This window comes from Sinocyclocheilus rhinocerous, unplaced genomic scaffold, assembly GCF_001515625.1.
Source record: "Sinocyclocheilus rhinocerous isolate Xijiao unplaced genomic scaffold, SAMN03320098_v1.1 scaffold832, whole genome shotgun sequence".
NCBI lineage: Eukaryota > Metazoa > Chordata > Actinopteri > Cypriniformes > Cyprinidae > Sinocyclocheilus > Sinocyclocheilus rhinocerous.
This window is the reverse complement of record NW_015641039.1, coordinates 367,131-375,839: the sequence shown is the minus strand read 5'-3', so window position 1 is coordinate 375,839 and position 8,709 is coordinate 367,131. Positions and strand designations below refer to the sequence as shown.

The following is an 8,709-nucleotide window of genomic DNA, read 5'->3' as shown; positions in this document are numbered from 1 at the left end:
ATTTTAATTGCTCTCATGCCACCTCTGAGCCTCGTTAAATGACTGAAGATACACCTACAAGCCACTTTTGTGTTCTTCTGTGCCACCTCTGTACAAATTAATTTTGTTAATACTGATTTCATTTGATTGGTTACTTATTCTTCTTATTCTACTTGTTCTTATTCTGTCGTTTTAATTAGAATTTTTTAAAAAGCTTATAAAATATATATATTTTTAATTTGACATAAAAGATGACATACTTTTAATAAAGTTAAAAAAATGCATTACAAAGGTAAAAACAAATTTCCACTGTAAATCACTTTAAGGAGTCAAATATCACCTCGTAATGGGAAGGCAAATTTTTTATCAAATTTTGGATTTTTGATTAGAAGGTGCTCCTAAATTTTTAAAGAAAAAGTAAGCATAGAGCCCTGCCCTAGATGTGAATGTATGTCACATTGTACAGTATATTGAGACGGAGGCACCAGAACTGCGCATACAGAATGTGTGCTGTAGAGTGATATAATATTTCTTCAAAAGCAGGTCGTAGAAACATTTTAATCATCCACCATCAAAAATCGTTATATCACGCACCTCTAGTTGAAACAAAGACTTGCTAGACCCAAACCTCCCCCTCCTCTGATGGATAGATAGATAGATAGATACTGTATTGATCCCTAATTGGAAATGCCATGTCTCTCTCATTAAATTTCGGGAGCATATGCGACCAAAATGGTCGCAATTTCGAGCCTTGGATTTACTCGCAATGTAGAGGGTTGCTCTCGTACTGTTTGTTTTCCGTTTGCTCTCTTATTTCCTGGTTTTGACGTCTTTTGTGTTCTGTGCTGGAATGCCAATCTGTTTTTCTCCCTGTTAAATTAGCTCTCTCGTACACAGCACATGTATTGAATTGTTAAAGTCTGTCTGTGGGATATTTTAAGTCTCTAGGGGTCGGCGTATGATTATGAGCTGTCGTGTACTTTCTTTTCGTTCCATCCAGATTTATAATTGTCCTAAATCCCCTCCCCACAGGAAGAGCTGTTATGTAACAAATCAATACCATTGACTAAATGCCTTAATCTTTTTCAAGGTAGTGATCAGTTTTTTTCAGATTTTTTCATGTAATTTTTAAGGGCAAAAAATTAGCTCGCAATATGCTTTAGGTAGAACAGTGTGACCTTAAAGTAATGTAGACTGTTATTGTTATTATTTAAACAATTTTTTTTTATCTAAGATCCTTTAATTCATCTATTTCTCTCTTGATATATGTTTTGTGTGGGCCGCAGCAGAGCTGTTGAGATTGTTATTTTTGGCTCCCACATTGTTGAAGGCTGTCGAAGTGAATTTAAAGAGAATGGAATTATTGCTTTGAGGCATTTAAATCAGTCTTTCTGTAATCCTGTTATGATCCATTTGAGTATTGGTACCCTTACTACTCTGTGTAATTCACAATCAATGTCAGTTTGAAGTATAAATCAATGTCACCTACAGTACCTGTTTTGTGTCTGAACCCCAAGACCTGGTTTAATTTGAACTTAAAAGGCTTAGCTCCTAACTTGTATCTGTTAAGTGCAAAATTTAAACTTTGTTCTTCTTGGCAGGGCATAGGGCTGTGCAATACATAGAAATGATCGAAATATTGCAGATGTACATATCACAATATGCATATCGCTACGGCTTGCAATATTTGGGGCCATGAACAAAAGACAGAGAAAATCACTCACTGCTCTTACCTAAATAATTTTTGTAGCTTAAATAAGAATCCGTGCATATTGAACAACCCTCTACATTGCGAGTAAATCACTCGCATATGCGACTAAATCTTACTCTGGGCGACTAAATAATGTCTAACATTAGACATTGGCTAATAAATTCTTAGATTTTACTCGCCAGTATGTGTGTGAGAGGCGTTCAACACAGATTTTCACTCGATAAACACGCTGACTGAGCGCTTGAGAGTTTCGCTCTCCGTCAAGCGATCTGTACTATTTGGATGCGCTCAATGGATCATGTCATGTACTCAGTGGATGCGCAGTATGTAGGCGAGTAAACAAAAAAATTTACTAGCCAATGGCGATTATATTGCCAAGGTGTGCGTAGAGGGTTGTTGAATTCATAGAGTAAATACTAAGCAGTGTTGTATTTTTCCTTTTTATTATTCAGTTCCTAAACTCATGTTAAAATGATTACACTAATGCTAAAATGACATTATGTAATGCTAGAGTAAAACACTACCGTTCACTTTCAGAAGTTGATGTAGGGGTACTTTCTTCTCACAAAAGTGAAACATGTATGCTAGTTATATCAGAATCAGAATCAGAATGAGCTTTATTCGCCACTTAAGTGTGCGCAAACAAGGATTTTGTTCTGGTTTTACAGGAGCTCTTGATGCATAGATGCATACATACAAATAACCATATATATGACACAAGATAGTTATAGAAGTTCACAGAACTGACTCAGCAACAGCTGAGTAAAACTGTTTCAACTGAGCATGTGGCACTTTAAGCATTATCGTATCGCATATCGCATTATTTAATGAGTTATCGCACATCGCATGCATACATACAAATAAATATATATATGACACAAGATAGTTATAGAAGTTCACAGAACTGACTCCGCAACAGCTGAGTAAAACGGTTTCATCTGAGCATGTGGCACTTTAAGCATTATCGTATCGCATATCGCATTTTTCTTCAATATCGCACAGCCCTAGCAGGGCATTAGATTGGCAAGACTTTGCTCTCTGGGAGGTTAAAAATGAAAAGTGAAAAAGTGCAAGCTGCTGACAAACAGTGTCTGGAAACATCAAGGTTGATCTCCTTTCTGGAAAGATCAAGTCCAGAGCTGGAGACATCCACCGGGCTATTTGGCATGGAGCGGAGAGAGGAGTCAGTCAGATTGTGAGACAGGACCACCTGTTTAATGTGTTTGGGAAAAAATATACTGACATGGTGGCCTGCATCTAGTGACTTTTGTCGTTTAAGTCCAATTAACATGGCGTTCTCAGTTACAAGGGCAAGTGTGTCTGTTTTACAAACAACAGGCATTTTTTGTGGGTGAAAGTTGTTCTCGAAGTCTTTTAATTTGAAATGCTTTCTGATTTCAGTCTTAAAGGGTAGTAAATTCACATTTCAAAAGTAAATTCACTCAGCTGGGAATACTTGAGCCATGTGGAAGAAATCAAAGACTTCAAGACTCCATGAGATTGTCGAGTTGCCCCTCTGCCTCTGAAGTCAAAAATCTTCTTTTTTTTATATTTTTTATTTTTTTTCCGTAAATTTATCTTCTGAAGAGAATGATAATGCCGAATAATTACACTCGAAAGAACAAGTGTCCTCTACTGTTGTGTTTATCAAACCAGCTGTCAGTGGTTTATGTCAGCATTGTTGAAAGGTGTTAGCTAAGGTTAGGCCGAACCTAGAGTTTAATGTTCATTTACCTCTCACAAGGGTAGTTGATATAAAACACTTTCAGGAAGTTGACGTGTAGTGTTTTGATGTGTTGTATTCCATCTAAAACTATTTTAAACAGCATTTTATTATTATATTTGCAGCTTTTATGAAGTGAGATTAACCCAATTTTAACCTAAAAACCTAATGTTTTTTTTGAATATTTCATGGACATGTGATGCGTCAACTTTTCACAAATAAAGTTCTTTTAATAAAGGTGCTCTCTCATGCACGCCTACATTTACACGGTCAGAAGACAAGCTCTTATTCACACACTTCCTCCTCAGGCTAGACTGAGAGAAATTTCATGTAGACATTAGGGATGGGCTTTTTTTTTTTTTTTTAAATATTATATTCGAATATTTGGGCTCATAAAAAAATGAATATTCATTTATTTAAATTACATTTAAAGAGAAAATTTTCAATAATCAAGTTCTGAACAATCTTATGATTAGGCATTATATACAACAATGTTCTACAACAATGTTATGTTATATCTCAAGTAGGGATGTAACGGTATGAAAATTTCATATCACGATTATAAAAGCCCAAATACGACCAGACCACCGATTTGGTTCTCTTAGATGGCTGAAAAATCTGCCGAGCGCTGTCACTACCTTCTGCCATTTCGTCTCGTGCAAAAAAAACAACAACAACAACACTGCATGCTGCTTCTGCGTCAGACTGATGCTGGCTGGACAGGATTTACCGCGAGTTTTCAAAAGCGCGATAATCAAACACGGTTTTGATGATAATTAAATTTTAAATGGTAATACTAACCGTCAGGGCATTTTATCGTGATTTATCGTGAAACCGGTAATAGTTCCATCCCTAATCTCAAGGTTTTCTTTTAGTTGAAAACGTGTGTAAACGTGTATATATTAGGGCAAATGATTATTTTGGTAATCGATTAATCTAATGATTATTAGAACGATTAATCGACTAATCGTCGATTATTTCACTGATTAATCAGTAGACTTTGATTATTCAGCTTTTGCAATGTTAAAATATTGAGTTATACATATTCTAACAAATAAATAAAGGTAATCAGTTTTGAAAACTTTTGAAAATTATATTATGTAATTACAATTATTATACAATTAATTTATACAAAAATATATTTGGCACACAAAATGAGATGACAGACAGAGAAACACATTCACCGTTTAATTAGCTATATGAAAAAGTAACTGAAGGACATCATTCTGCCTGACATCTCCTTTTGTAAGTCATATGGATAAGAAACAAAATAAAGGTAAGAAATAAGAGACTTTATTTTTGGATAAACTATTTTATACACAACATAATCTCTCTTAAAATACCTTATAGTGTTATGGTAATCAAAACAGTCCTGAGCTGGATCAAGCTTTGATCTCTGCAAACCAAACTATCACTTTAATGAAATAAATTTTATTCCCACTAATAAAAAGAGCTGGGTCCACACTAGAGAGCTGCTTTATAACAGAAAATCAAGTTGTAATTCTAAAAGCGACACTGACTCATGTTTAATACTGTAAAGCTGCTTGATTTAAGGCTATCTGTTGCATAAAGTACTATATAAATAAACATGACGTGACTGGACTTTACTGGAGTACCGAACAGAGCTTGTGAAAACATCCACATACTGTAAGCAGATGCTTTCTTATCTGCTGCTTTCTCACCACTGTCAATTTTTGTTGTGTTCATTTCATTATTAAGAGGAAAGCGCACATCGTATATTTACTAGGGATGTGCGGGACTGGTCGACTAAACGGTACAGCTCCTACTAGTCGACACTGAAAACAATAGTACAGACAGAAAAAGAAAAAAAAAACATAATTATCATTCAAATTACCATCATTTTATAGTACCATCAAATTACCATTGTTGCATTTAAAACATTTGAAAAATAATACATTATTTTTAAAAGTGTATCTGGGCGTAAACTACATTTTTACCTCAGACCTCTCATTAGTTTTCTTCGTGTCAGTTGTGGCGCGCTCAAAAGTGACCACGCGAAAGGCGAGTAAGGTGTGGGATTATTTTGAATTAGAAGGAAACTGAAAAGTTGTGTGTAAACTGTGTAATGTCAAATTGGCTTACAATAACTCTACTGGAGCGATGCGTAATCATATTCAATACAGGCACGTAGGCGTTAGCTTAGAGACTAGCCAAAGCCAGCTAATGTCAATCACGTCATTCACTACAGCCCGCCGCCGCTGCGATCCCGTCCGCGCGTCTAGTCCTCTAACGAAGACCCACTGCGGGATGTCCAGGCGCTTTCTGAAATTCTGTTGGCTTGCTTTTCGTTATCTCTGCGTGCCTGCGACTTCAGTTCCTGCAGAGCGCGTTTTTTCAAGTGCAGGAATTGTTAATCGCCTCAGGTCCTGTCTTTCTTTTTGTTCGTTTTGTTTTTAGATAATATAGCCTACATGATGAAGTATGTTTTTAAAAGCCGTTTTAATGCTATTCCTTGATAAAATTTCCTATTGTTTTTGACTTGTTTTAATACGTTGGCTAATGTTATATGAAGATGAAGAATTCTGTCATTCTATTGATTGATTTTCCATTGTTCTGCATTTCCCCAGCTGTCATTCAGTGTAACAGGAATAAGAAGTTATTCTGAAATCATATAAAAAACTGGTTTTTTAAAATGTAATCAAATGATTCATGTTTTAAATATGTCTAACAAGATTTTTTTGGTATATAAATATTGTTACACTGAATGACATTTTAGTGCATGTCTTCTGTCAAACATAATAAAAAATGCACGATGATAATTTTTTGTTCAGAAAAATATAAACTTAAACAGGACACATTCTAATGTATGGGGAAAAAACAAAACTTTAAGCTGTATTGTACTTGTATTTTTTTGATGCTTGAAACAACCTTTTCGTCTTTGACCCAAATATATATATATGTATATGTATATACAGAGAGAGAGAGAGACAGTATCTTTAGATGTCCTGTGAAAGTTGTTGTCTTGAAAAACTGGTACAGGATTAATTAATAAGTACCTAAAGTTTTCTTAGAAGCCAGCACTGTGTGGGGCACAGGTAGCATAAAAACATCCATAAAATCTAAGCTGAGATCAGTGTTGGTAGTGTTGTTGTGGCTTTAGGTAAGTGTAATTACACAACTGTATTGTGCTCAGGATAAAAAAAAAGTGTCACTTGTTGGTGATGGCATTCTCGACCTGTCTAAGAATAGTCTGTGGTCTATAAATGAGTGTCCAAATGCAGATTTTCAGATTGTGTAAGAGATGGACACCAGGGAAGCTTTTCTTTCCCTCCACCACTCGGGGGTCACTGAAATGCATGTTTTTGACCTTCACACATTTCAGGGAGTGTGAGAGAGGGAGGTTATCCAACCCTCTACGGCAGTGGTTCTCAACCCGCGGCCCGCGGGCCGCATGCGGCCCGTCACGAATTCAAATGCGGCCCACCGTGCTGAACACAATAAAAAAAAAATACTTTCAGTTTTACAATTCATTTTAGTTTTTACATTAATTTAAAAATGTACTAAATAAATATAAGCTATAGCCTAATGTTTTTATGTAACATAATTTTGTTTTTCATATAGCCTATTATTTTCAGACATGAGCAGTACTCACGACCAAGTAGCCAGCGGCAGACAGTGAGCATATGTTTGATCAATTTAGCCTTCTCAAATCATCACGACTTGACTAAAATAAAATCTATAGATATAAAACAGTTCAAGCATATAACAATGTTTAAACGTTAAACCTAGATAAATGTGAGCTGTATCCAATAGTTTGCGCAGAGAGTGGAAGCTGAAGCGCGCTTTGCAGGACACAGAGACGCCAGCGCGAGCACTTGCATTTTTTTTTCAGTGGATACACCGTCATTTTTGCTCATAAAGGTAAGAGTAATACATCATTCGGAACTGTAAAGGGTCTACTTTTATTTGTGTGCACTCACAATATCAACAAAACGTTGGCTTTTATAAAATAAAGAAATCAAACATGATGCGCTTTCTGCCGTCTCGTCTTGAACAGGAGCGCTTCACAAAAATGAACCGAAACTCAGCGAATACATGCCTCACAGACATGATAAATATATCTATAGAAAGCTTTAAATTACTACTTAACGAAATAAAACAAATCAAAAACAAAAACTCTTTCATTATGATCATAATCCGTAAAGATGCACTTCTCTCTAAAGGCGCGTCTAATGAAAAGGTGGCGAGTCAGGATCGACAACTTCATCCTTGCGACACAGACTCAGAAAACACTAGTTTATTAGTAAATAACTCAAATATCTCCTTACTATTTCCCCCTGACGCATTTATGGTAATTACTTTTGCCGATGCTTTGCGGCAAACTTAAGCCTATTGCGTGCATTTGAACACAGAACTCTTCAGCTGCGCTGACGGCACGCACAATTCATGCTGCTGCTGGACACTAAACACCGTCGAGCCGCTCTTGACAGTATCGGTAGCACGGTCTCGTGTTGTTTCCACCAGCAAGGCAATTTTTTTCATCACTAAATCCGCCATTTTAAGCAATGAATGAATGAATGACGGACTCTCCGTTGTAACATCGCGCAAGGCAAATAAGGGGGTGACATCTAGTGGATTAGACTAGTAATAAGATTAACGTAAATCTTATGTTCAATGTTTGCGGAAATAAATATGGGAAAAAAAATCGATTCGTGGCCTTCGAGAATCGATATTGAATCGACCACATTTTAAAAAACGATATATCGAAAAATCGATTTTTTTGCCCAGCCCTATGGAGAACGGCAGCGCCTGAACACACAGTGCTCACATTTTCCATCTTGTTCGCTGTTGTCGTTAACAGTTCTGTCCACGGACAGAAGTCGGTCTAATAATCAGATAGAACTGTAAAAACAAAGGAATTAAAATGTATACAAAAAAGTATTATAACGATTGCTTTTATATTGTTAGTAATAGAAAGGCAAACATTATAATACTTTCTCGTTTGCTGTCAGCATTCAGCAAATACGCATTTACATAATTTAAACAAATCTTTAAATGACTAATGAACATCTCATTTCAAAAACCTTGCAGACTTATGCCGAGTTCACACTGCACGATTTTAGCCCGATTTTTCACTCGCCGACAGGTTTTGCGAAATCGCCGACAAATGCCCGACATCGGAGGCAAATCGGTGCTCGTTCACGCGAGTGACAATCACGCAGTGTGAATTATCAAAGACACGATCTGAGGGAATCACCGACGCGTCGCTGACGCCCGCGAAATATTTGGCATGCTAAATATCTAGAGCTGTCGGCGATTCACAATCTCGCTGTGT

General features: G+C 36.4%; 1 protein-coding gene across 1 annotated transcript in view; it reads left to right on the top strand.

Moving 5' to 3' along the window:
* The window catches only part of LOC107754301 (KAT8 regulatory NSL complex subunit 1-like), a 98,718-nt gene that overhangs the window by 4,707 nt on the left and 85,302 nt on the right, over positions 1–8,709 (top strand). The window lies entirely within an intron of this gene.